General features: G+C 49.0%; 1 protein-coding gene across 3 annotated transcripts in view; it reads left to right on the top strand.

Moving 5' to 3' along the window:
• Window positions 1–4,134: 4,134 nt before the first annotated feature.
• Window positions 4,135–27,514, top strand: part of PLXNA1 (plexin A1) — a 569,446-nt gene continuing 546,066 nt past the window's right edge. For 2 of the 3 annotated variants that reach the window (XM_086939278.1, XM_086939276.1), the window contains exon 1: window positions 4,135–4,233. The gene's annotated coding sequence lies outside the window, so the exon portion shown is untranslated. Of the gene's footprint in view, window positions 4,234–5,483; window positions 5,687–27,514 lie in introns of those variants that run through there. The other variant, XM_086939277.1, reaches the window with a different exon arrangement.

The following is a 27,514-nucleotide window of genomic DNA, read 5'->3' as shown; positions in this document are numbered from 1 at the left end:
TCAAAAAGATGCCGAGCATAATGCAAAAAGTTATACCTGAAGAGTTAAGATAGCCACCATCTCTCTTAGAAGCACAAAAGCCCATGGCCCACTGGGAAATGTAGTTCACTGCCTATGTTCTACTGTGTGGCGAATTCCCAATGCACCCGTGGCTTGAAACCAGTCAGTGCCCACTCTTGCCCTGACTGCAAGCCTTTGCGTTGCTGTGAGGCCTTCAGTGTACATCATCTTAAGGTACTACGTCCTCACACACGTACCTGACATGACGAAAAGTGGCACTTCCAGCCCTGCATCCCGATAAATCGGCACCCAGTAGCAAAATTCAGAAAACTCTACGGGGGTTCCATGTGGGTTGTATATGGCATAGTTTTGCTGAAAATGGGGAAAGGGTGATAAGAAATGTCTTCCTGTGCAAGCGCATTTAGAGGAAATGGGACCTACGAGAAGATGCTCCCATGATCCCCGTACCTACAAAAACTAGGTCAGTAAATGGGACATACCTGAACTGTTTGACTTACACTGCCCCTAGGACACAGGAAGGGACCAGTCCACATAAGAGCCACAAACCGCAAAAAGCAGAAGTCAGGGTGGAGCACAAAGGGATCTACACTGCGCTGACACCTGTGTCTTTCCCTGAAATGTTTAGACTATGAGCTTTATTGAAGAAACATCTCTGTTTTTCATTTATGTGTATTGCTTTCCTTTGCAGATGGAAACTTACCTATGAAGGTGGATGTCAGGCGCCCTCCCAGTGGTCCCCACCGGCTCCCAGGGCTGCGGTACAAAAGGGGATGATGGACGGAGCGTTTGAGCAAATCAAACACTCACCCCCAGTCAACTGATCTGGGTTTAATCCATCATCATTCTTTAGCTCACTCAGCCACCCCAGTTCAGACATGGCCATATGCAAATCAGTCTGACACTGTGCCTCATGGAAACAGTCCAGCCCGAACTGCCAAGGCATGTTTTCCCTGGACCGGAAACAAGCATCCTGGGACCGGTTTCGGATTCATAATCCTCATCAGACAGGCTATCTTGAATCCAGTGGCCAAGTGAGCAAGGGACTTACGTCTGAGCATACCCTGCCAATTTAGGGCGAACAAAGCGATAGCAGAGTGGGCTAAAGAACAGTGATGGATTAAACCCAGATCAGTTGACTCGGTGTGAGTGTTTGATTGGTTCAGATGCTCCGTCCATCACCACCCCCTTTTGTCCCAATGCTGCGGTGGCATAACTTAAAATGATGGGGCCCCCCTGCAGAATGTAAAGAGGGGAACGTGAGTCTTCCATAGCTCACAGATATTCATAGGCCTTGGGTGGAATGGGGCCCCTCTGAAGGGTTTGTGGGCACCCGGACGGTTGGCATGCCGTCCTGCGCTGCAGAGGGTGTAGGGGCCTGCTTTACACCCCTGCCCAGCTGGTGTCGGCTGCAGAGACGACAGTCTTCACTTAGTGCCTGATAGGGCAACTCCTTGTTTCCTGGCAGTATAGACCATTGACTATGAAGACATGCTATTAAAAAAACAGACAGGCTAGAAACCCATACACCCCCCTTTTCCATCCCCAATGCCGTCTTTTTATGCACAGCTGCTAAGCAGGGGACAGTGGAGCGCAAAGACAAAATCCAAAGGGTGCATTTCAGAGTGAACTTTTTCGGCAGTTCAAAAGCACATACGTGAGTCTGTCTGCAGCCCCGTTCTGCATTACTGTGTGTCTCTCTGAAGACTTACAGTAACTGGAAACCTACATGGAATGCCAAAGAGTTGCATGTCAAAATATGAAATGGAAAAACATTGGACTATAGAAATTTTGTAGACAGAATATTGACAACCAAATACTGTGAAGGTAAGTATAAGTAGGAAAGTATAGATTTCCAATTCTTAGCTCTTCATCTATGCACCTTGAAGACTGGAAGATATATATATATATATATATATGCCAGTGGTTTAGAATACTTAGAATTATATATATATATATATATATATATATATATATATATATTTCCAGAAAGAGGTTCCTTCCGGGATCGGGCCCGCTGCCAAGTGGTGCGTGATGCGGGTGGAACCACCGCCGGGTTTCGTATTCTTTAAAACAATCCAAAGTGAACACGCACACTCAAAAGTCCATAATTTTAGAGCAGACGATTTTATTCCTCAAAACGTTACGTGTTGTGCCAAACTAATGGTGTGATCAAGCCATTAGTTTGGCGAAAGGAGTAACATTTTGAGGGATACAATCGTCTGCTCTAAAATTATAACTTTTGAGTGTGCGTGTTCACTTTGGATTGTTTAAAGGAATATATATATATATATATATATATATATATATATATATATATATCGGGAACTCTCGTTTATTTCAGCCAGATGAATGCGGCATGACGCGTTTCGGCTAATGCCTTTCTCAAATGCCTTTACCATCTTTTGCTGCTCACAATGTCCGCACTTTAATAAAGAGTGTCTCATTTGTGATTGGTTGAGGCATTCTAACAGGCAAAATAGGGAGGGGTTTCAAACTCACCACTCCGGGTTCGTCGACTGCAGGCACTAAACGTAATACGTATATATACAGATAGATAGATAGATAGATAGATAGATAGATAGATAGATAGATAGATAGATAGATAGATAGATAGATAGACAGACAGACAGACAGACAGATAGATAGATAGACAGACAGACAGATAGATAGATAGATAGATAGATAGATAGATAGATAGATAGATAGATAGATAGATAGATAGATAGATAGATAGATAGATAGATAGATAGATAGATAGATAGATAGATAGATAGATAGATAGATAGATATGTGTGTGTGTGTGTGTGTATATGTGTGTAAAACTTAATATTCTGGAATTATACCATTTTACACCACTGTGTTTTGGAATTTGGAGTTACACTAATGTGTTGAGCTGCTGATTAAATGTGAACTATTAGCTCCTAGTAAACTTCACCACAAAGAGCTACTCTTTGGACTTAAACCAGCTGGAAAAGAAGGTATCAACCCTGTGACTGGGGAGTTCCACTATGTGTTACCCAGGGCTTTAAGTGGGATACAAAAACTGGGGGGTCTCAAATGGGGCGTGGCTTAATAACACTTAAGCTAAAAATATGTGCATAGCATAGTGCGCCACCCAACTGGTATTTTGCTGCTCATGTCATTGCATCCAGATATATAATACATGTAGCATTACACCTACAACAAACCAGGACTATTGGCTTTGTCAATGGCTGTTAATTGTATATGCTAACTAAGCAATACCTATGGGTTCCTCGTATAGAATATGGAAATTGCTTCAGTTCTGAAATGATGAGAATGTAACGATTCACTTTGAAGTTACATCAGGCAGTAAAGGGTGGCACTGCTGCAGAGTTTTAAGAAAATTTGTCGAGGATGGGGTCTAAAATGGAGAGCCCGATAGGGACCTGTCTCAGCACCTGCTTTTTAGAACTGCTGGTGCTGAGCACCGGCAGAACCCGGCCCACTTAAAGCCCTGGTCTTATCAGAAAAGCCTGGTTGATAGCCTGCTTTCCCTGATTCCTTAAAATGCTTGATCGTAGTCAACATTTGTCATTTTCCTAGATAGTCCCACAAAAACCCTTCGTGTGTATGTTCCAATAAGTAATGATGTTTTTAACTAGCCGCAGCTACATTCAGAATACTTGGAAAGAGACGAAACACCTGTACAGAAGTGCGATATAAATACCTAACGCTGCCGTTTATTTTCACACCTCTGAACAACTAATGGGTATTTCGTTTCAAAAAATGGTGCCGCGTTACAGCAGGAACACGAGTAAAGGGGGTGGGCTCTGTTAAAAGACTTGATGGAAAATATAGGATAGAATCAGATCTTTGTGTAATGTGTGGCATCGGAAATACCATTTAAAAAACAAACAAACGAAACGGAATAATCTCGCTCTATAAACCTGTGGCATCGCCCTTTTAAGGAGGGGAAAAAGGCCTTGCCCTTTTAAGAGCTGGAGGGCTGGCGCTCTCGTCGGCGCGAGCGCCCCCTGGCGGCGCGAGGGCAGCGGCGCAGCCCCCTCCCTCGCTCCCTCTCTCTCCTGCTGGGAGTCAGATCGAGGCTGGCGTTCCATTGGAACCCCGCGCTGCGCCGCATTCCGTTCCATTCATGCTGAGCTGCTACATTGTAGCGAGAGGCGGCGGGAGCAGGAGGGGAGCGCAGGAGGATGGCAGCGGGCGCAGGAGCACCGTCCCCGGGCTGCAGCTGTGAGTAGAGCCCCCTCTGAACCCGCGATCCCGGGCGCTGCCCGGCCCCTCGTGTCCCCGGGCGCAGAGCCTGTCCGTGCCCTCGCCCCGGTCCCTGCTCGTTGAATACCCGGCAGCCCCCATGGTGTGGATGAGATCGGGGAGGGGGGTCCGTGATCACCCACAGACCCCGTCTGCTCCTCCGTACTAAACCCTTGTTGTGCCCCCTGCTCTCACGCCACATGTTTACTTGCTGCCCCGTGTTCCCCTGATCCCACCCTCTGCCTGTTTCACACCGCCGACCCTTATTTCACACCCGATGCGTATTCCTGCATTCCCTCTGGTACTAGCCCCCACCCTCGTTTTAATCACCCCCTGCCTGCTGACCACCTCCCTTCTATGGTCCGGCTGCGCCTCCTCTTCTTCCACTGCCCAGATTTATATATATATATTTTTGCTTCCCCTTCTGTAATTGCGCCGTTCTTTTCACCCCGACACTTTTTTTACACCTTCCTTTTATTCTGACCCCCCCCCCCCCTTGAAGAATCGCCCCTTCAACAAACATCTCATGTTTCCTTCACACCCCACTCCCCTGGGCTGATTTACCCCATTAACTCCTGCTGTACCCCGACTCTATACTTTACTCCCATGTCGCCCCTTTATTCCTGTCACCCCTATCATCAAGCCCCTGCTTCCTTCATTGCTCTGTTTCCTGACCCCCCCCCCCCCATCGCTTTCATTCCTTGAACCCTGTTTCGTGTCTGTATTCCTGATACACCCAGATCTGATACTCCCCGACACCCACCCCTTTATCTAAATCATTAGCTCCACAGACCCCTTACCCTCGGGTGGTATTTTAGCAGTTAACATGTGAAGCGCTTTTTTTTTCCTCCTGTACGTTCTGTTTGTTTATAGCGCATTGAAGTCTACCGCTGCGCTGTGTTATTGCATCACTGGTTTAATGCGGATAAAAGATTCACTCCTGGGTGGACTGTGATTTTTAAAGTGCTCCGCGGCTCCCCGCCTCGGATCCGCGGACCTAGCGCCGCGGTCCCATGTTCGGCACTTCTTGTTGTCGAGCCTCCCCGGGAGTGTGGGAACCGAGGCGCCTCGGAGTGGGGGAGGGAGGGAGGATGCGCGCTGCTGCTGGTGTGTAAAACCACGAGCTCGCAAACCGCACGGCTGGATTTGGGAGCTGAAAAATGTGCCCCCGCCCCTCATTGTCTGACACATGCAGGAAGGGGGAGGCAGCGACTCTCCCGCTGCAGCTCAGCCAGGGAGGCGATGCAGCGGGGAGAGCGAGCCTGCGAGCCCGGGCGACCCGGTCTGTGTCCGGAGAACTGAACGGGGGCCGGGCTCGGATTCACACGAGGCGCCGGGCTCGGATTCACACGAGGCGCTGGGCACAGATTCACACGAGGCGCTGGGCACACAACTGAAATGTGAATGGACTGTGAGAGGAAATGTGTTGTAGGTACATCTTTTGGGTCTGGTGTTTTTCCCCCTTTTCTGAGGCGTGTTACACAGCTCAGTACACGGATGCGTTCCAGTCGCCTTTTCCCCGTGGCTGTTTAAGGCAGGCGGGAGTCGGCGACAACTCCCGGGCACTGCCAGGCAATTAGTGCAACTCTGTGCGCACGCGAGGAAACTGACACAACGTGTGCGGCTGTGTTGATTTTTTTTTTCCATGCGTAGTCTGGATTTTTAATTGCTGTTTCTTGCGTTGGTTGCGTCTGTATTGGCTTCCGCCTGCTGGGTCTCCCTGGTCTGTGCGCTCTTGAGAGGGAGCTGGGCACGGCCGGCCGCATGCAGTGGGCATGCCTTCCCTGCACCCCAGGTATTATTCTTTCCGGGGGTGCTCGCTTAGTTTGAATGTCTCCCCCCGACGCTAGCCCCTTGACCATTTCGCCTCCCTTGCCGGGAGCTACCTGCGGCGTGCATGCATGCAGCGGGCATACCTGTCCTGCACCTCCGTGCATTTTTACTGGGGGTGGGGTCTCCTTCTGTGGTGGGTGTTTTTCGAATCCAGCACCCCCGGGCAAACAACCCTTTGAGGTTGTCCCCCACCTTGCTGGGTGCATGCATGCAGCGGGCATACCTGTCCTGCACCTCAGTTCATTTTTACTGGGGGGGTCTCCTTCCGTGGTGGGTGTTTCTCGCTCCCAGCACCCCCGGGCACCAGCCCTGTGAGCATGTCCCCCGCGTCGCCTACCTTGCTGGGTGCATGCAGCGGGCATACCTGTCCCGCACCGCAGTGCTATTTCTCACGGGGGAGGGGGGCATGCCTTCGTGGGTGTTTCTTGCACCCACCTCCCACGGACACCAGCCCTTTGGAGCATGCCGCCTCCCTTGCCGTGTTTCTCTAGGTGGCAGGGGCGTGCTTTATCTGCACCCAGTGCATTCTTACGGGGAGGGGGCTCGCGTTCCCTGGTGAGTCTCTGCCCCGGCACTAGCCCTTTTGTGCATACCCCCTGGTTCTCCCCTTTCTGTCTGCCTCTGTGCTAGCTGGTCGTAGGGCTGCGTGCAGTGGGCACTCCTGCACTAGTGCATTCTGGCTGCAGAACTGCGTGCAGTGGGCACCCCCAGACTGCCCACCCTTGCAAGCTGCAGAACTGCGTGCAGTGGGCACCCCCAGACTGCCCACCCTGGCTGGCTGCAGGGTGCATGCTTTTCCTGCACCGGTCTGTAATCGTTCCGTGGGGTGTTCTTCCTAGGGGTGTCCTTTTTTTTGGGGGGGGGGGGGGGGGAGTCCGTTGTCGGTACTGCAGGGCTGCGTGCGCCGTGCAGTGGGCTTGCTGTTCCTGCACCTCCATGTATTCATGGGGGGGGGGGGCTCTAATTCCGGGGAGCTTGCGTCTGTGCTGCAGGGCTGAGTGCGGTGGGCTTGCCGTTCCTGCGCCTCCATGGCTTCCTTCGGGGGGCTCTCCTTCCTTAGTGGGTCCTAGACCCCCGACACTGTCCCGTTGATGCATGTTTCCCGTCTCCCTCCTTTGCTGGTCGCCTCTGTGTTGCTTGCAAGCTGCAGGGCTGCGTGCAGTGGGCATGCATTCCCTGACTGCACCGCCCCGTGGTCCTGCAGGCAGGCTGGCACTGCAGTGGGCATGCATTCCCTGGCTGCACCGCCCCGTGGTCCTGCAGGCAGGCTGGCACTGCAGTGGGCATGCATTCCTGCTCCACCCTGTAGTCCTGCAGGCAGGCTGGCACTGCAGTGGGAATGCATTCCTGCACCACACTGGTCCTGCAGACAGGCTAGCACTGCGTCTGACACAATTGTGCGTGTCCTTGGAGTCACACCCTCGCGCCCCTCTCTGGTATTGGGGGTGGGCCGAGTTTTGGAGAGGCAGTGGGGACCTTGGCGGCACCCCTGGGGGTAGGATCCGCTCCCGGGTGATACTTGGGGTGCAGGTGACCGCAGCCTCCCCAGTTTTAAGCCAGATACGATGGGGCTCTGCCGGGTAAGGTGCTCTGGCTTTGCCAAGATTGGCACGAGTGTGTGTGTGGGGGGAGGGCGTCAGCTAAGGGCCACTCATGGTACCTCTGGAACAACCTGCCTTGATGGGTACGGTCTTGGGACAGATTTAGTCTTTGATGTTCTTGGAGCCCTGGTACGGTGGACTATGTTAGGCATGGGGGGAGGGGTGATGTAATGGGGTTTTGCAGTCTCAGAAGAGCTGTGGAGCTGTGCACTGATGGTTATGGTTCTCACGAGAGCGGTGCACTGTTGGTTATGGTTCTCATGAGAGCTGTGCACTGCTGGTTATGGTTCTCATGAGAGCTGTGCACTGCTGGTTATGGTTCTCACGAGAGCGGTGCACTGTTGGTTATGGTTCTCATGAGAGCTGTGCACTGATGGTTATGGTTCTCACGAGAGCTGTGCACTGATGGTTATGGTTCTCACGGCTGGTTATGGTTCCCAGGAGAGCTGTGCACCGCTGGGTATGGTTCTCACGAGAGCTGTGCACTGATGGTTATGGTTCTCACGGCTGGTTATGGTTCCCAGGAGAGCTGTGCACCGCTGGGTATGGTTCCCAGGAGAGCTGTGGAGCTGTGCACTGCTGAGTATGGTTCTCACGAGAGCTGTGCACTGCTGGATATGGTTCCCAGGAGAGCTGTGGAGCTGTGCACTGCTGGTTATGGTTCCCAGGAGAGCTGCGGAGCTGTGCACTGCTGAGTATGGTTCTCACGAGAGCTGTGCACTGCTGGTTATGGTTCCCAGGAGAGCTGCACACTGCTGTGTATGGTTCTCAGGAGAGCTGTGCACTGCTGGATAGGGTTCTAAGGAGAGCTGTGCAGCTGTACACTGCTGGATAGGGTTCTAAGGAGAGCTGTGGAGCCATGCTTTGCTGAATGGTACCTGAGAGCTGTGTACTGCTGTGTAGGGCTCCAATGAGAGCTGTGGAGCTATGCTTTGCTGTATAATGGTACCTGCGAGCTGTGTACTGCTGTGTAGGGCTCTAAGGAGAGCTGTGGAGCCATGCTTTGCTGTATAATGGTACCCGAGAGCTCTGCACTGCTGGATATGGTGCCCAGGAGAGCTGTGGATCTGAACACTGCTGGATATGGTGCCCTGCCGGGAGAGCTGTTCACTGCTGGCTACAGTGCCCAGGAGAGCTGTGGATCTGAACACTGCTGGATATGGTGCCCTGCCGGGAGAGCTGTTCACTGCTGGCTACAGTGCCCAGGAGAGCTGTGCACTGCTGGACACCTTGCTTAGGTCACCTCTGGGCACCGCAGTGTTTCACTGGGAATGGTGACGTACATCTGGCTAACAAAGGAGCAGAGCCGGACACAATACCCCTGTACCTTGTGGAGTGGGTGGGTTGGTCTGTGCTGTTGGGCACTGCCGAGCTCTGCACAGCTTTCGACAGCTGGCACAATACAACCTTGTTGGGCATTACATCTCTTGGCAGTCGGGGCTCTTCTACATAGGAACGGTGACACAGCGAGACGCTACTAGGTAGGGCATGGGGTGGCACATGGGACCCGGAGTGCCCGTGTAGTGCTTTGGTTTCTGCTTGGCATGGCACGTGGGGCACGGATTGCCTGAATCATGCAGTGTCATTTGCTGGGCTTGGGACCCAGTGCATGGCGGGCTTCACGCGGGCACAGAGACTGCCATGCACTGGCAGCTGAGGATCACACAGCTCTGCTGGGTATGGCACCTGGGCACGCACGCGATAGCAGTGCCATGCACTGTCCTTCTGGACATCTCATTTGTGGGTAGGGTACCTGCGTGGGCCCCAGCAGGGCTGAGATCCTCTGGGCCTGCCTCCTGATTCCCGGATCGTTTGTACCATCAATTGAGATTTCCTGGTGGGTCTGTGACAACCATTGTGGCCCGCAGGGCATGGTTCCCGGAGGGTCTGTGCCCTGCACTGGGGTCTGCAGGGTATGTTTCCTGGAGGGTCGGAGTCATGTTCTGGGGTCTGCGCTCCTGGAGGGTCTGTGCCCTGCGCTGTGGCCCGCAGGGCATGGTTCCCGGAGGGTCTGTGCCCTGCACTGGGGTCTGCAGGGCACAGACCCCAGGGGTCTGGGGTTCCTGGAGGGTCGGAGTCATGTACTGGGGTCTGCGCTCCTGGAGGGTCGGAGCCATGTACTGGGGTCTGCAGTGCATGGTTCCCGGAGGGTCTGTGCCCTGCACTGGCGTCTGCTGGGCATGGTTCTCGGCTTCCCTCACCCTTCCGGTCCACCGGGAGAATGCCCGGGGCCTCTACGGCCAGTCCGGCCCTGCTAGAAGGAGCGGAGTGTTCTTGTTGTAGCCCCCTCCTCCCCCCCGGAACCGTACACGAGGCGGGAGACCTATATGGCTTTGAGCTTTGTGCGGGGGGTGCAGCATCCTGCCCCTCACATTGTAAACACGTGCAGTGGGCCAGTGTCTGTCCTCGCTGTTTGCGCTGTGCCCCCTCCCTCCACTGTTTAAGAAGTCAACACATGGTGGGCGCTGGACTTTGTGCACACTCCTCCTTGACTTTGAGCCACATGTTCCAAGACGGTGCTGAATCCCGGCTCCTTCTCGAGCAGGCCCTGGTGTCCGCATATCCAGGCCACTTGTGGTGTTTCGGTGGCCTGCTTCAAGGCGCTCAGTGGTTCAAAGACTAGGCAGGGAGTCGGAGACCCCTCAAGCGCGCTTATCCCACGTTAAGGGTTGGGGCTCCTAGTTCAGTATGGACGTTGTTTCTGGTGCCAGCGCACCTTCTTTACCCCACTGTGTGATCTTGGACTGGTTATGCAGTTGAAAGAACCTCCATGGGTGGGTGACGTGACTCGGATTAACCCAGGTCAGTGGAGACCACGGGTGCTCACTGAATGGAACCAGTGGTCCTGGTTCCCAGTGCCGGCGCACGTACTTCACCTCACTGTGTGATCTTGGGCTGGTTATGCAGTTGAAAGAACCTCCATGGGTGGGTGACGTGACTCGGATTAACCCAGGAGTGGAGACCACGGGTGCTCACTGAATGGAACCAGTGATCCTGGTTTCCAGGGCCGGCGCACGTACTTCACCACACTGTGTGATCTTGGACTGGTCACGTAGTTGTCGGAGCCTCATTGTGTGGGTGACTCTGATTAACCGAGGTCAGTAGAGATTTCGGGCGCACACGTGAGGGGAACCAGTGGGTCTGGTTTCTACTCCCAGTTCCCACCCACGGGTATTAAAAGCGGTGGTCCTTACGAGGGATATATTAAGTGCTATATAACTGACAACACACGTGCCAGGACTGGGATGGCTCCTGTGGCGTGGCGTGGGTGATGGCACGTCTGCGTAACTGAAGGCAGCCTGGCGAACTGCAGTCTCCTGCAGAGTGGGGGCGGGGTCACGCTACTGGCCTAGGATGCGGGGCACAGACCGCATATTCCCGTCTTTCCCACCTTACCGGGTCATGTGCGTGACCCTGGCTAACATTGCCCTGTGGTCTGGTCTCCTGTGTAGAAGTGCTCGAGCCCTGGAGAGTACGGAGCGGGGGCGGTGAATCCAGGGGCCCCAGTTCATAGATGGGGCCCTGAGGCCGGCGGCCCGTTACATCCGATCATAGGGACTTCTACCGCCCCGAGGCTCCGTCGAATCATTTCACAATGAGAGTTAAAATGAACGACGAGTTTGAAAAATTAATGAAATGCTGCCAAAAAGGCGCGAAATGTATCCATTTTCCTTCTTGACTCATTTTAATTGGGTGAACGCAATTGACAGCTATGAATATCTGCTACTCGAAGCACTGTGTCTGGCTACAAAGCTTCGAGGGTACTCTCCGTTCCAAGTGGTTCCTGTCAGGAAAGATCTTGGTTCCCCTTGTGTTTTATTTATACTTTAACCAACAGTGACCCCCCCCCCCCCCCGTTTTAATTTGTACAGGTTTGCATGTGTACCATTAGCATACATTTGGTGATATATATTTGTGCTGCTACATATACAGTAAATTCAACGTACATTTTTTTTGCTGTAAAATGTGGCAGTGATCCCGCCCTGACCTGCTGAGGTGTGTGATGGGTAAAATGCCGAAAGACAAGACAGGCCAATCTGTGAAACGAGCTGCACACGTGGTCCGCATTAATGAAAGTGGCTTTGTAGTGAGTGAAGACAGCCAGGCATTAATCAAAGTGACATTCTGACAGCCCCATTGTTGGTGGTACATGGATGGTTAACAGCCCTAGTAGTGGGTGATGTCACAATGAGTCTCGATTGTCGAATCGGACCTGATCAAATAAAGCAATTCTGATGACCTCATTGTTGGTACATCAATGCTTATTAGACCGTGATCTGGATGACGTCATAATGAGACTCTCTTGTGGCACCGGATCTGATCAAATAAAGCAACTCTGATGACCTCACTGTTGGTGATACATGGATGGTTAACAACCCTCGTAGTGGGTGATGTCACAATGAGTCTCGATTGTCGAATCAGACCTGATCAAATAAAGCAACATTCTGATGACCTCATTGTTGGTACACCAATGGTTAATGGAACAAGTAGTGGGTGATGTCATAACAGGTCTCTCGTGTGGCACTATATCTGATCAAACAAAGCAACTCTGATCTCATTATTGGTACATGAATGGTTAACAGACCAAAAACTGGATGAAGTCATAATTGGTCTCTCTCATTGAACTGCACCTGATCAGGCAAAGCCACCTCAGATGTCCTGGTTGGTGATTCATGAGTGGTTACGGAACAATCTTGTGCATGACGCCACATCCTACAAAGCAACTTCTGTTGTCCTCATTAGTGGTGATACGTGATTGATAAATGGAACCTCTAAGGAAAGAGGTCACCGTGGGCATCCAATGTCCAACTAGGGCTCTTCAATTATCGTGACATTTTTCTGCCTCACAGGATGACATGAGGGTGCAGTTGGTCACAGTGTCCCAATGGGCTCAAATTTGACAAAGCAGTTTCTGATCTTATAATTAGCGATGCAGGATTGGAGATATGGACCATCAAATGAACAATCTAACAATGGGTCCTGAAACCAACTCAAACCTTGTGAGAAAAACATCCTGGAGGCCTAATGTGCAAGGTTAATTAAAGAGAATTTGGTATTTTTTTTTCTTTTGAGTGAATGCCCTCTTATATCGCCCTTTGACCCGTAGAATCTAGTCTAGACCATCTCACAGGAGGTATTTGAAATCCTAAATCTTGTCAGGGGACGGTTTTAAAATCTCGTGTACCAAGTTCTACATTTGTTGCCCACCGAACAACTTCCTTCCGGCACACTTTTGAGGTCTGTGTGTTGATAAAGTGTCTGATTTTGGCTATGAGGAAGACAGACCTTTGCCAGCTGGACTCTCCCCTAAAACATAAGCTGCTCTTTTGATGTAATTGTTTCCATCCTGCCCCCAGTTGCTCGGGTTTTTTACTTGCAATCCTTTAAAGATCTGATATGGGTTTATCTATGGTGACCAGTCCCTTTCGAGAAGTCTGTTGAAGAATAAAAATGGTAAAATGGCGGCTAATAGATTACTAGAAAGCTGCTCTTCTGAAGCAGTGACCAAAAGTTGGTTCTCATTTTCCGAAAATTAGATGCAGTGGTTTGAAAAGGCATTACATAAATTACTCTCTCCGCCCTGAGCAGGTGGCAGTAAAATATTCGGCCTTCACAAAGAAAGATACTTACAAAGAACTCATTTTTACAGTTCAATGGAAAATAATCTCTCCCTACGATCATGTTCACACCAGTAGCCACCCCACCACCCCCGCGGTCTTTTATGCAATGGTTTAATCCCAGAATCAAAGCGCGAGCATAGCTGTGGGTATGCAAATGTTCAGTAAATAACACCCACTTTTGGGGGGGGGGGGAATCCGTTTCACAGCAGCTGTTTGCCGATTTTTGGTGCAAAACATTTACCAAGGGCTGCAGAAGGGAGTGTGTGGTGTTCAGTGTAAAGCATGTTCGTGTAGCTGTATGTAAGTGGATTTTGTGGCTAATGGCTGAGTGTTGCTCACAAAATGTTGATTCATGCACTGAGACTGGAGCTGGAAGGATGGGTCCGTTCCGCACACATGGACTACATTGAGACCACACCTGAAGGCCAGGTTTAAACTGATTTATGACCCGAAACCGACAGCAAGATGGTTGTGTGGGGACCTGTAGAGTAGTGAGACCCTTGCACGGTTTCTTTTCACTAGGCATTGGTCTAGGCTTGTGATGTCACATACAGGAATTGAAACACATGGCAGGTAACTACTGAATATTTGTTGAGGTTAACAACAAGTGCCAAATAAACAAATGTTTTTTAGTGCATAATTATTGGGTTTCATGTGGTTCACATACAACAGAACTGATGTGGCGGCCAATAGCGTGTTGTAGTTGGGGACTGCTGTAGGTACTGCATCCTTTAATGGGGGTACAATATGCGGAAAAAGAAATGCAGTATAAGAAAATGTAAATAATCCTGAGTGGACAATGTAGCTTCCAGAACATGTATCTGTGTACAAACATCCCTCTTGCGCCCGACCAAGGAATTATAGTATATAGGTGCAGCTGTTAGAATGTCTGTTAAGTCTGCTTTCTGTTTTGGGTTTGAGGACAAAGATCCAAAGACGTATATCTTTCCTTCTCTGAAAAGTGAAAGGTATCCCTAAATAAATGTGAAATTCCAACACTAAAAAATAATATGGAATCTAAATTCCTGCATTAAAATTTGCGATGCAAGAATACATTCCTGCATTAGACTTTAACATTCAAAGCTAATTTCATGCACTGAAACGCTAGACTAAAGTCTGAATTTCTTAACTGGAATGTGAAATAAATTATTACTTTCTGGCAGCGTGACATGAAATCCAAGAATAAATGTTGGCACTCGAATATGAAATCCAGGAAGAATTTTTTCACAATATGAAATGCACGACCACATTCTACCACTAGAATGCAAATTCCTAGATTTAATCACTACAGCAAAATATGGCACACTAGTCCAGCTTCCCTAGGTAATGCATTACACTGTATAAGTTGAGACTAAATTCCTGCATTGGTGTGTTCGGTCCAAGATTAAATACCTTCGCTGGGAGAAAAAGTTGAAATCGAAGTACTGGAATGTGAAATCCAGGGCTACATTTATCGACATGAGGATTCGAAAGCCAGGACTAAACGGATACACTGGGATATTAATCAAGAACGAATACCTGCAGTAGGATATGAAATCTAAGACTAAATGGATGCACTGGGTAACGAAACACTGCACTAAATGGACGCACTGGGATACGAAACCCAGGACTTAATGAAAGCCCTGAATATGAAATCCAGGACTAAATACAAGCACTAGGATAAGGAATACAGGACTAAATGGATGCACTAAGATCCGAAACCCAGGACTAAATGGATGCACTAAGATCCGAAACCCAGGACTAAATGGATGCACTAAGTTACATAAACCAGGACTAAATGGATGAACTAAGATCCGAAACCGAGGACTAAATTGATGCCCTGAGATACAAAACCCAGGACCAAATAGATGAACTAAGATCCGAAACCCAGAACTAAATGGATTCACTAAGATCCGAAACCCAGAACTAAATGGATGAACTAAGATCCGAAACACAGGACTTAATGAAAGCCCTGAATATGAAATCCTGGACTAAATACAAGCACTAGGATTCGAAATAAAGGACCAAATGGATGCACTAAGTTACAAAACCCAGGACTAAATGGATACACTGGGATACGAAACCCAGGACTAAATGGATACACTGGGATACGAAACCCAGGACTAAATGGATGCACTGAGATACGAAATCTAAGATTGAGTGGATGCACTTGGATACAAAAAGCAGGAATAAATACCCGAAGGAGGCTACGCAATCCAAGAGTAAATGGATGCAATGGGATACGAAATCCAAGAATACGTGGATGCACTTGAATACTAAATGCACGAACAAATACCTGAAGTAGGATATGACATTCAAGACTAAATGGATGCACTGGGTTACGAAACGCAGGAATAAATATCGGAAGGAGGCTAGAAATCCAAAATTAAATGGATGCACTGGTATGTGAAGCGCAACTCGAAGTGGGTGTACTGGTATACAAAATCCATGACTAAATACCTGAACAGGGATATTAAATGCACAACTAATTGTTGCACTAAAATACAAAATGCAAGGCTGAACTCCTGAGCTAGATTACGAAATCCAACATTTAATACTGCAATAGCACGTGTAAAACAAAATCTTACCTTCCTGTATTATAATTTGGAATGCTAGACTTAGTATCTGCAATAGAAAGTCCTATCTGAATATTTGCACTGGAGTGCTGCATTTCATTTCTGGTATAACGGTGTGCCCTGGTGAACTAGTCCAGCTTGCCTTTGGCATCTGTTTCCTAGCTGATGGGACATCAGGACAGGTGAACCAAGAGGCTAGCCAGGAGGGCTGGGGCGGAGTCAAGCTGAGGTCATTCAGAGCCTGACTTGTGCTCCCTGCTCCACACTGGTAGTACCGACCCTGATGTGTGTTAATCCTGGCCTGTCCCAGGGCTGTTTTGCTTTGACTGCCATCAGTTTCAAACCTAGGAAGATGCTCTGGGGGCCAAAGATTGGGTTGGTTTGCTCCAAAATCCTTTTTAGGTTTTATTTTCAAAGGCATCGCATCTGCTCCAGTTCCTTAAATATAGCTCCTAATTTAGACTATTTATTTTCATGAAAGCAGTTATGTTTTATAAGCAAAGATGATCACAGTGCTTTCAATCAAGCAATTTATTTCATATTTAATATCTTTTATTTCAAGTGTGGGGAATGCTTTGAAAACAGACACACTATTAACAGCTGGAGTTCCCCCTCCCCGTCCACAGCGGGGTTTTCCAAGCAGCCACTGGCCCAAAAGCAAGCAACATGGTGACCTATTTTGTAGGTTTTGGCATAAGTAGTGATTCTTACTTACTAAAAGCATATTATTATCGATCAAACTTCAGAAATGTGGGGTTGCTTCTTTGAGTTTTACGAGGACGGGCTTTTTCTATTTTTTTTTTATAGCCTTTCTCCTTCCAACGTGTGAGGTAGAGGCCAAAATATTAATATTGCATTGCAGTACAGCTTTTCTAACTTCTCAACTTCCATGTAAAATGAAACCGCGTGGTAACAGCGAGGACAGTGTGCAGATTTTAGGTCTGTCCTTGAGACCACTTTACTTGCCAGCATAATGTTTTCCAAAACATCATACTAATACAAAATACCTGTATGCGTCAAGGGGCTTCAGTCCCCCCTCCTCTTCCTTCATTGGTCAGTTCACGTGTCACTCCTGTTTTTGTTCTGCGTAACCGCATTGAGCAGTGGGTCAGCCCTTCTCTGCCATTGGCTCGTTTCAATGTTAGTGATGGAATTTTGCTCTTGCACATGTGAACATCCACTTAGAATATAGTCCACTTTATTGCCTAGGTTGGTGCTACAGTCTGTGCTTTCATTCCAATGATATGGGCCATTTTTTTTGCACACGTTCGTGTTCTATTTACACATTTTAAACAATTGTACTTTTTAGTCCAATTTTTTTTAGTATTTCATTCTTAATACTCCAATGCTTGTTTTTTAATGCGAGTCACGGATCAGCCAAAACAACGCGCAAACAAACCCCGTTAGAGCGGGTAGCCATATTCAACTACTGTTTCCCCATAAGGAATGATTATGCGGGCATCGGGGAGATCTTGCTGACAGTGTTACAACGGGAGAAAAGAAATGTGGGGTCGCGGGGGCGGGTTTGACGTTTACCAGAAAGATAGTCCATAGATATTTGGGTTTCGGGAAGGTACATTAAATCAGAATGAGCAGAAAGGACAGTCTCTGAGGTCAATGGCTACTTTAGCTCCCCCCCCCCCCCCCCCAACCCCCCACATCTACCCACACATCATTCATGACGTCATGACGTCATTACGTGCTCTTAGACCAGATGTGTGTGTTGTGGTCACAAAAATGGATAGAATGATTAGCAGTGAGACTTAATATAATGGAGGTAAGAGGACGTGTCGTCAGTCCCCGCGTAAGATCTGGTCTTGAACAACCCCCCGCTGCGATCCATAAACGTAGACGAACCTTCTGTAGTGCAATAAAGATTTAATCCCGTCTAACAAGTTTTCTTGCCACCTTGGAGCAATCTCTGCTTCCTGGGATCCAGGAAGTGATCACCAGTCTTAGTAGTTGTAAAATATGTGTGTGCTCTTAGTCAAGAAGCCAGCGGGGTTCGAGCCATATAAACCAGAGAGGCTTTGTCCATAAATAGACAATAATTGTCTAGATCAGGTGTCCAACATAGAACCAGGAGAGCCGGATCCCAACCAGATCTTCAAGACCTTTACATACAATGTAACTAAATGAAACCTTTCGATGGAACCGCCCTTCCTGGGAACACCCGGTGGAGAGGAGGCTGTTTTAGGTGCTTCCGGGGAAGTGGGTGGGGAGGTGGAACCAATATCTGAGGCCTGAATGTTACTTGGATGTGTGATACAAACGATGGAATTTTGAGTACCTTCTGCCCGCTATAACGGAGAGGTACCTATAGATTGCTGTGTAGTGTATGAAAAGCGGTTCCCTCAACTCTTGAGTCCGTTGTACTGTCATTGAAATTAGATTTATGCATTCGTAGTTCAGGAGTGTTTGTTAAAACGTAAATAATAAACAAATGTAATTTCCGTATTCGCCGTTAGTGCATTTGATCCTAGTGTCGTGCGTGAGTGAATATTTCCAGGATGGCGTTGTGGTGAATGTGTCCAGATTTTTAGTATGGAATGTCACGCGTCTGTTATGATCCTGTATGCTTTAGTTGCATCTTACTCAATCCACTCTAACTTCTGATTAGTTTTCAGTAAATTAGAAACCTAAGCAACGTGAAAGCAGTCAAACTTGGGATACTCGGGAGCTTGATGTAGGATTGTGGAGTTTGAAGACCCCGTGGACCTGCCCTGTGACGCTACACTTTTTTGTGCCCGGTGTGAAAAACTAGACTGAGGTTCTAATACCAATCTTCATTGTGGAAGAAAAGGTGACAAATTAGTGAGTGTAATCTGCTAATGAGTGTACTGAGGTAGTTTATACAGAAGACCGAGTTGTGCAGTTATCACTGTTGTGTGTGGCCCTTCTCCCCTAACAACTCCTCCCTAGAGCGTTGTCAGCTGCACAAAAAAGAGGTTCACTTTTTGGACCGGTTCAGGAGCAGAGAGAGGGATTTGCTTGCTGGGCCTTGAAGAAGAGCTCTCGAAGAGCGGCTATCAATACCTTGGCGCCCAAGACCTCGATTTTTGCTAAAGGTTGGCAGAGCGCCTGATAGGTCTATGGTCTCACTTTAGGCGCTAATGTTGGAGTGTTGGTGCCCTCCTGGGACCAGAACGTGCACATTGAACCCTAGTGCACATCTGTACCGCTGTGTTCATTTACACAATAGCTCATGCTGGCCAGGTGTTGATTCACGAAGCCGCGTGTCTACAGTTGAGCGGGACCAGCCTTCAGATGGTGTTGGTGGGATATCACCATGTACCTTCACAGCAAAAATGTTAATTTGCCAAGCAAACCCTCCCTGGTCTTTGTTTTCAGGCTACTGTGTTCTGGCTTTTGATTACCATGAAGTCCAAGTTGGGCGCATGGATTTTGCTGTACCGTGTCATGGTGGGGCTACCTTCAGAAAGTTCTAGATGCCTACTGGGGTTTCCGTGGTCCATCTGATGGCATGGCAGCCTCGGAGCGCCTGCTCTGGCGGTCATGTGATCAGTTTGTATTCATCACATGATTTGATGGGAACTATTGTAGTCTGAAGGGAGTCCTTTCTATTGCTACTCAACTGGGAGGTGTCTGTGCGATTTCCACACCACCTTTGTGGCCTGCCTGAGTCTTGCAACAACAGCCCTGGAGCGCGCAGGTCCGATCTGGAGCATGCGATGGACCGATCGCACCATGTGGCGCAACGCCACATTTCCAAGCCTGCGCTTTCACAACAACCACCTGTCCTTGTCTAGTTTGTGTGGTGAAGAAAAGCGAATAAATCAGTGTATTGATGTGTTGAATTAAAGCCCTTGATTTCGGGTGCACTGATGGTGTAGAGCGAGTGGACAACACTACCTAATGTTTGACAAGTGGCATCTGGCATCTGGTTGCCCCCCTCGCTGCGGGACACTGAATAGTGGTTGAAGTGCTGCAGCTCAAAGCCATGATTAAAAAGCACAAAATGTCCATAAATGTGTCATTTGACTTTCCAAAAAGTCTCAGTTCAGCTACAGAGGGTTGTATGCCTTTATGCCCATGCCTCCTCAGGGTTTGAGGTACGGTGCCTCTTGTTTGAATACAACTGTTTCCTTTCCTTTAGAACCATAAGTCACTGATCGGGCATCCCAGCTCCTGTTGAATCTCCTTAAAGGACCAATGTAGTCAATGACATCACAGTATGTTTCCAAACCCATACTGACTTCAAACAAAAGAACATTCTAGAATGCTGATTGCTGGTGATTGTTGGAGACGCGGGACTGTTGGCTCTCTTCACTGGACTTTCCCCTTTTATAAGCGACACACTGGAACACTCTGCTGTCCAGGGCACGTGTCGGTGTGAATAGTGCAGTTGTGGCAGGCTTTGACCAGCTAGTGGTACCCGTGTAAGTGCGGCACTCTAGACAGCAGTGACTCAAGTTGGGTGACTGACGTGAAGGTGGGATCTACCCAAGTCCTGCCTTCATTCATCTCGTCGTTCCACATCTGGGACTTGGGTGGAAAGCGCAACCCTTTCACCTGAAAGCAGAGGGCGAGTTCTTAGCATGACCACCCGTGATGGATAACTCGCGGTGAACTCCTTTCAACGCCTAGGTGGTCCCACTGAGACTGGTGCAGTTCGGAAGATGCTTGAATGTGGGAGCATGTATGGAGTCCGGTGGAACTTTCGGTCATATGGAGATTAAAACTCTGCCGTTGTCCACCTACCGTGGTGGGTGTAGACTGTTGGCCAAGACTTCCAGTCTTTGTTTCATATGGAAATACCAAACACTTTCTGGTGAAAGTCAAGTGCACAGATTGTGGCTAGAAGAGAAAGTGAAATGGTCTTCTAAAAGAATGTCTTTCTTCAGCCTTTCTTCTGCTTCAGTTGGATTCAATTACCAAACATCTGGGAAACAACTGGGCGTGCCCAGCCCAACGAGGCTTTTGTCTCCTGCTTCAACATAGTCCCTCTAGGACAGAAGAAGGCATCTTTCGTAGGGTCTTTCCTCCTTGTCATAAATGTATTTTTTCCTGGCAGCGCTATTGTTTCTTTAACTACTAAATGCGACAAATCATCTAGCGAAAATTATAGTTTAAAGAAATACCTGTGCTAATGAGTTGCCCAGTGCTTGAGCTCCAAAAAGAACTGGCCCAGTAAAAGCTGGGTGTTGCAAAACCATTTTTTTTGTCTTTCTGGTGGCTTCTTATCCACAAGGACAGACAGGTGCATATGTACAAATTTCTTGAAAATTTCCATTGCGTTTTTCGTACTGACTGATTAAAAGTGACTTTCTTGAAACCCTGCATGTGCCCAGCTTACGGCCTTTTTGAAGCTGCTTAACTCGCCGTACGGCTCGCGGGCTTGGACAGCTCGCGCAAGCAGCCCGCAGACTTCCTTTCCACCTCGTCAGCTCTTGCGTCTCCTTCGTGTTGCGGGCCAAGTTGGCATGGGCCACCGAGGAACTGCAGTAATCCAATTTGGCTACTCAGACTGCACTTTGCTAACCAGGCCTGCTGGCCAAGGTGGGGGCCTCCAATCTGTGTAATGGCCCACCTCTGTGAGCATGGCGAGTATATGCAGCAGAGGGTACCACTCTGGCTCTGTGAGGAGGTAGGGAAACGAAGATGCTGTATTAGCAGGAGAAAGCCTCAATCCCAATGTGTCATGTTCCGCCATCTTGTCCGGGCCTCTTAGCAGGAGAAAGCCCCAATCCCAATGTGTCACGTTCCGCCATCTTGTCCGGGCCTCTTTGACCACGCGTGTGTGCAGGGTTCACACACACACACACACACAGTAGATAAAATGGTAACTGTGTATCTTCTCGAGAAAGCCCTACACCCTCCCAACCACTGCTCCGGGACTATACGTTTGTGGTACAAAGGGGGGTGGTGATGGACGGAGCATCTGAATCAATCAAACACTCACACCCAGTCAAACGATCTGGGTTTAATCCATCACCGTTCTTTAGCCCACTCTGCCACCCCAGTTCAGACATGGCTATATGCAAATCAGTCTGACCCTGTGCCTCATGGGACCAGTCCAGCCCGAACTGCCAAGCCATGTCTTCCCTGGACTGGAAACAAGCTTCCGAGGACCGGTTTCTGGCATTCCAGGCGTCTTCAGCCCAGCTTGCTTGAATCCAGTGGCAAAGTGAGCAAGGGACTCACGTCTGAGCATACCCTGCCACACTTATGGCGGCCAAAAGCGGTACAAAAGGGGGTGGTGATGGACGGAGCATCTGAATCAATTAAACACTCACACCCAGTCAAAACATCTATACTTTTTGTGGAAAAGTAAAGTTAAGTGGCACAGAGCATTGTCATGAATATCATTTTATTAATTGAATACATTATATGTGTGTTTTTGCTATTGTTAGAAGGTGTAATCGGGGTGATTTTGCCTGTGTCCGGAAAGATCTAACTTCTCATGGCTGCAATATTTATTGTTGAACACAGACGGCACAGCCGAGGGTTTCAGGTCTTAAATAGAACCCGTAGGGGGGCGGACTGGACTATGTTACTGTAGTGGGGTAGCACCGCGGTGACCCCCGACCCGCCATGATCCCACAGAACAGGTGATCGCCCCCTCGGGGGATTGGAGGTCGCTACTGCCAGGCTGAGGTCGGTATGCCCACTGCAACTGGATCCTGCGGCCGTGCCCAGGAGGTGGTCCCAACTGGACAGCTGGCACGCGCCCCAGGAACCAACAGTGAACACGTGACTGGTACAGTCGCAGAAGGCGGAACCTGTTGCGAAGTTTGGGCAGGCATATGTTGATGAAGTGACTGGGCGGGGAGGGGGTGAACCCAGACCATAGCAGGTCTTAGGAGCTGGGTATGAGATCCTGAACTGCACAGCTCTGCTGTATGGCCATGGCCGCGCGTGCGCGATGGGTTGTGCCTGTTCTGGTAAAGGATGAACGCTGTTTCCAGGAACCATTTGGAGACATGGACTCCGAGGGGAAGGCAGCCTCCTTTTCCATTTTGTTTGTTTATCGGTATTCTTAAGAGCTCTCGCAACATTTCCGTGGCACTGGCCCCAGTCAATGACAATAGGAGCCATCTGACAGATGTGGAAGGAAGCAGGTCGGCTTTTCGAGGAACCCTTCAGCCTTTCCACCACTGGTCATGCACATCCCTGAGGCTTCCTCTCAGGGGCCCCTCCACCCCCCATGTAACCTACAATACTGCCCGGGCTGTCGACCTCCTCCTCCTATGTCATATTAGGGTGTAGGGTATCCTATCCAGTCCCACGCTCATTTCCTCCTTTCTTATACTACTTGCTTTACGTAGTACCGTTTACACTCCCCTCTCCTACCACTACCTACCTCCCACCTCCTCTGCTGACCCCTGTGCACCATGCCTACTCCACCACTATGTCCTGTTTTACGCCGCTCTACGTCCTCCATGAGGTGGGTTCAAGCTCTTGTGTTCCGCTAGTGCGATGCTCATTGTGTAGATGTGGTTGGGACACAATCGGTAGTTACTCCCCATCCATGTAGAAACATGAGGATTGGGCCGACATAAATCTGTAATATGAAAATATAGGGTGATCGTGCAGGGAAAGACTTCTTTGGGAACCTCTTGCTGCGGAAGTACTGCGCGCTGCAACAAAGTGGTTCTTGAATCTGATCAGTGAGATAGTTTACTACCATTCCGAGGTTGTACTCTACGTAGGCAGGCGCATAGCGTATTTGATTATCAACAGATAGCGCTTCCATGCAGCTTGGGAGGTGCTATGTAGTGTTGGGTAGGACATACCTTTGGGGGTGGGTAAGCGCCTGGCCGAAAGTGGTCTCCGTGGTAGACTGCTGAGCCTTGATTGAGGGTTAACTTGCACCCGGGTAGAGAGGTTGTTGGGTAGATTTGACGTGGTTGTGCACACCACAGGAAAGGTGCTGGTAGGTCCAAGGGTGGTTTCTGACTTTCAGTTGGTTGCATTGTCTGGTGGAGAGTCATCCTGCGTGTTTGGGGAGTTCCGAATATGAACCGGTGTCAAATTTAGAAAGCCCTGCATTTTAATAAAGTCCTTCCTGAAGCATTTTTGTTGATGTTTGTGTCCTGGGGTTAATCTGGCACGTCAGTTTATTTCATTTAGCGCCTAGCAGTCTAACTGTATTATATGTTGTGCTTAAGAAACAGTTGAATATTGGTTGAACAAAAGGTTTGAGGGTGGCTGTCCCCAGACTTGCTCCACTCCATTGTCAAGGACATAACTGCAGCCTTGTTAACCATCTGCTTTGCTTGTTTTATTTGATTTTTGCCCCTAGAAGCCCGGTCAGGGACATTTGTTTGTGCGCCATAAATAAATAGAACTCACAGAATGTTTTTTTTTTGTGAACTTCACTTCTCCCAGTAAACTGCACAGTGCCCGTCGTTATGTATAATTACATATGCACCACTAGCTCTAATAGTGACAAATTAATTTTCACACATTAGTGTATAAGGCTAGTTAAATATGCATTACCTCTTTTCCACGTAGATCTTCAAGCTGCGTCTGAAAGAGTACATGTCTACAGAAAGAACTTATTTTTTCCCAGGGCGGGGCGGCTTTTAGTATTTAAGTCGTATTGTTTTCGGGAAGGCTCGGCCAAGGAATTAAAATCTCTCTCCCCATGGCAGCCCACTATTTAATGCACAAAATATAGGCCGGTAATTGCATTAAGATATGTATAATTATACCCTGAATAAAAGCTCCCTGTTAATTGCAGGGCTGTTTTGCAGCGATATGCGCTGAGTGATTCATGCTTCGCTAAGAGTCGCCTTGCGGAGCTGGTAATGGTCTGGTGCATTAGACGCCGCCGCAGCAGCAGGCCTGCCGTAAGCACGGATATGTGCTCCAGATAGCAGTGAGGTCCTATTTTAAGATGCGCGGATTACTTGGTCAAGATATGCTGACTTTGAGCGAGATATGTAAGTCGTTCCCCACAAGACTGACCGCTTTGGTCAATTTTTCGAATTTTGACTCTTAACCCCTTCGATGCTTCTGTAGGCCAACGGTTGTCGCGAGCACTACCTTCGTAGTGCTGCGCACGTCTGTTGGGCGACGCGGCCCTGCCCACTCCGCTAAACCACTGCAGTGGAATTGCCGCCACGGTTAAGCGGCAAATGAGGGATGTCCCATAAGGCCCCAAAAGGGTCTTGAGCTATACACTGTTAGGGGAACTCTGGTATAAGCCCCCGTTCCTAAAACACCCCCGGTGGGGAGTCCAGTCTGCTCCTGCCAATGGGGTCATGAGCTAAGGGTCTAGCTCCAAGAAAACTCTTGGTGAGGAGTCCAGGAGGCGCTATACCAATTGGGACATGAGCTAAACATGCTTAATGGTAGCCTGGCAGAAGACCCCGTTCTTCATAGGTGATTTTGATTGGGAACAATTGAGATTTCTAGTCCGCTTCTTGCTGGACGGCCGAAATGGGACCCCTCCCTATTCCCGTTAGCAAAGCAAAAAGTTTGGGAGTCATTTTATGAAATGAAATGGCGATTCATGGAGCGCAAAACAACCGAGGGTGTCGAGGCGCTTGCTCAATTTGAGGCAGGATTTTGGCTAAGGGGTTCGGAGGCACTTTAAAGACTAAACAGCCAAGTCTTCAACGCTTTCCTGAAAGCTAACAGATGTGTCTCCTGTTTTAGTTTCATAGGGAGAGAGTTCCACAACCTGTACGATCGCCTAAATTTAGGCAAGTCAAAGCAGTAATCTCGTCCTCATAAAATGTGCTACGAATTCTGAAGAAAATACCTCCCTATTACAGTCAGGAAATCAGTTATCTCTACACTCATACTATCGAGAATCGATTATTGCAAAGGTCTCTACTATGGCCTGCAGACCCAATATTCGAAAAAACTGCAAGTATTACAAAAAACTGCATCCAGGTCATTATTGGGACTTCCCAGACACCAATCAGCCTCCCATGCATTGAAAGACCTTCACTGGTTGAAGGTCGAACACAGAATCATGTTTAAGGCACTTTGCCTTACTTACAACCCTTGTTTCTGAAAAAAGCCTTAACCTGGTATACACCTACTAGAAATTTAAGATCGCCCGGCGCTTTCAAAGTCCATTTTATCAGGTTTAAAAAAGCCAAATGGGGAGGAAGCAGTTTTGTGGTGAGTGCATCCGAAGCTTGGAACCTTCTCCTCCCCCACCCACCTTCCTAAAGACAGCTCCCTTCCTTCTCCAATTCAGAAAGCATTTAAAGACGTGGCTTTTAAATCAGTAGGCTCTTTTCTCTCTAGCTCACTGTTGTTCGCAGAACTAGCGCCAAGACACCTCCGGGTAAACGCTGCGCTATATAAATTGGCTAACATAACATCACACAACATAGAAAACCCACTGCGATTAGTCCCGGAGGCTCTGTTCCCATGGGGTCAGGAACGAAACGGGCTTAATGGAACTCTGGTAGAAGATCTTGTTCCAAGAAAACCAATGATGTGGAGTTAAAGCTTCTCCTGCCAATGGGGTCATGGGCTTAACACGCTTAATGGAACTCTGGAAGAACGTCTTGTTCATAGAAGACCCATGGTGAGGCGCGTCCAGGAGGCTCTGTTCCCATGGGGTCATGAGCAAAACATGCTTCAATCCATGGTGTGGAGTTGAGACTTCTCCTGCCATTGGGGTTATGAGCTAAACCTACTTAACCCCTTTGCTGCGGGGTGTTCCCCCCCCCCCCCCCCACCCCCCAAGCTGTGCGGGGGGGGGGGGGGGGGGGCGCGCATCGCCGCCGTGCTAGTGACAAGCTCAGCTCGTCATGAGGTGCAGCTCCTCCCGGCCGCACCCGTTTTTAGAACGTTCAGCACAGCGGGGTAATTACCCCCGCGTGCGAACGTTCCAACGGCTGTGAGGAGCTCAGCTCGTCATGAGTGCAGCTCCGCTGCGCCTCATGGCAAGCCGAGCTCTTCACCAGCACCGATGTGGTTAATGGAACTCTGGCAAAAGACCCCGTTCATAGAAAACCCACGGGGAGAAGTTGATGCATGTGTTGCCAATGGGATCATGAGCCGAACACAGGCAGCAGAACTCTGGTGTACCCTTGCTCGGTGACGTTCATGGTGGACATTGCGTGCAAGCAGCGGAACTACCAACAGAGTAGTGCGTAGTGGCGGTGAGGCTGCAGTTCAGACCCTTCTGTGTTTATAGGGTATTTTGTGCTTTCTACAGCACAACTGTTTGTAGCCACCGCGTGATGCATTAATCCTCTGTACATTTGTGCTCTCCGCAGATGCTACCTTTACCCCAAACTGCAGAGTATTCATGTTAACACTAATAAACACGAGGACGTTACAGAAAGGAACTGAGTAGCAGTAATGTTAGTAGGACCTGTAGAAAAGATAAAGCAGAAAACATAGCTCGGACTGGCGTGAAAAGGAGTCCTGATAAATCATCCCATGGCACGTGCTCTTGAATCCCCAGCGCGCCTCTTTAATCTATCACCAGACTACTGCCGCACCTCTGTCTCACTCCACCAGGTTCTGCCGCACCTCGGTCTCACTCCGCCAGGTTGTCTACGCACCTCTCTCACTCTGCTAGGTTCTTCATCTCTGCTCTCTTTCTCACTGTTTTTAGTTCGAGGCTAGCGGCAGCGCTCATGCGCTACTCTCTCTGCGAGGCATGCTGTAATCGAGTATGCAGTGGAAGCCCCGCCCATACTCTGCCCAT

Source organism: Lissotriton vulgaris, chromosome 9 (genome assembly GCF_964263255.1).
Source record: "Lissotriton vulgaris chromosome 9, aLisVul1.2, whole genome shotgun sequence".
NCBI lineage: Eukaryota > Metazoa > Chordata > Amphibia > Caudata > Salamandridae > Lissotriton > Lissotriton vulgaris.
This window is presented reverse-complemented; position numbering and strand designations above follow the sequence as displayed.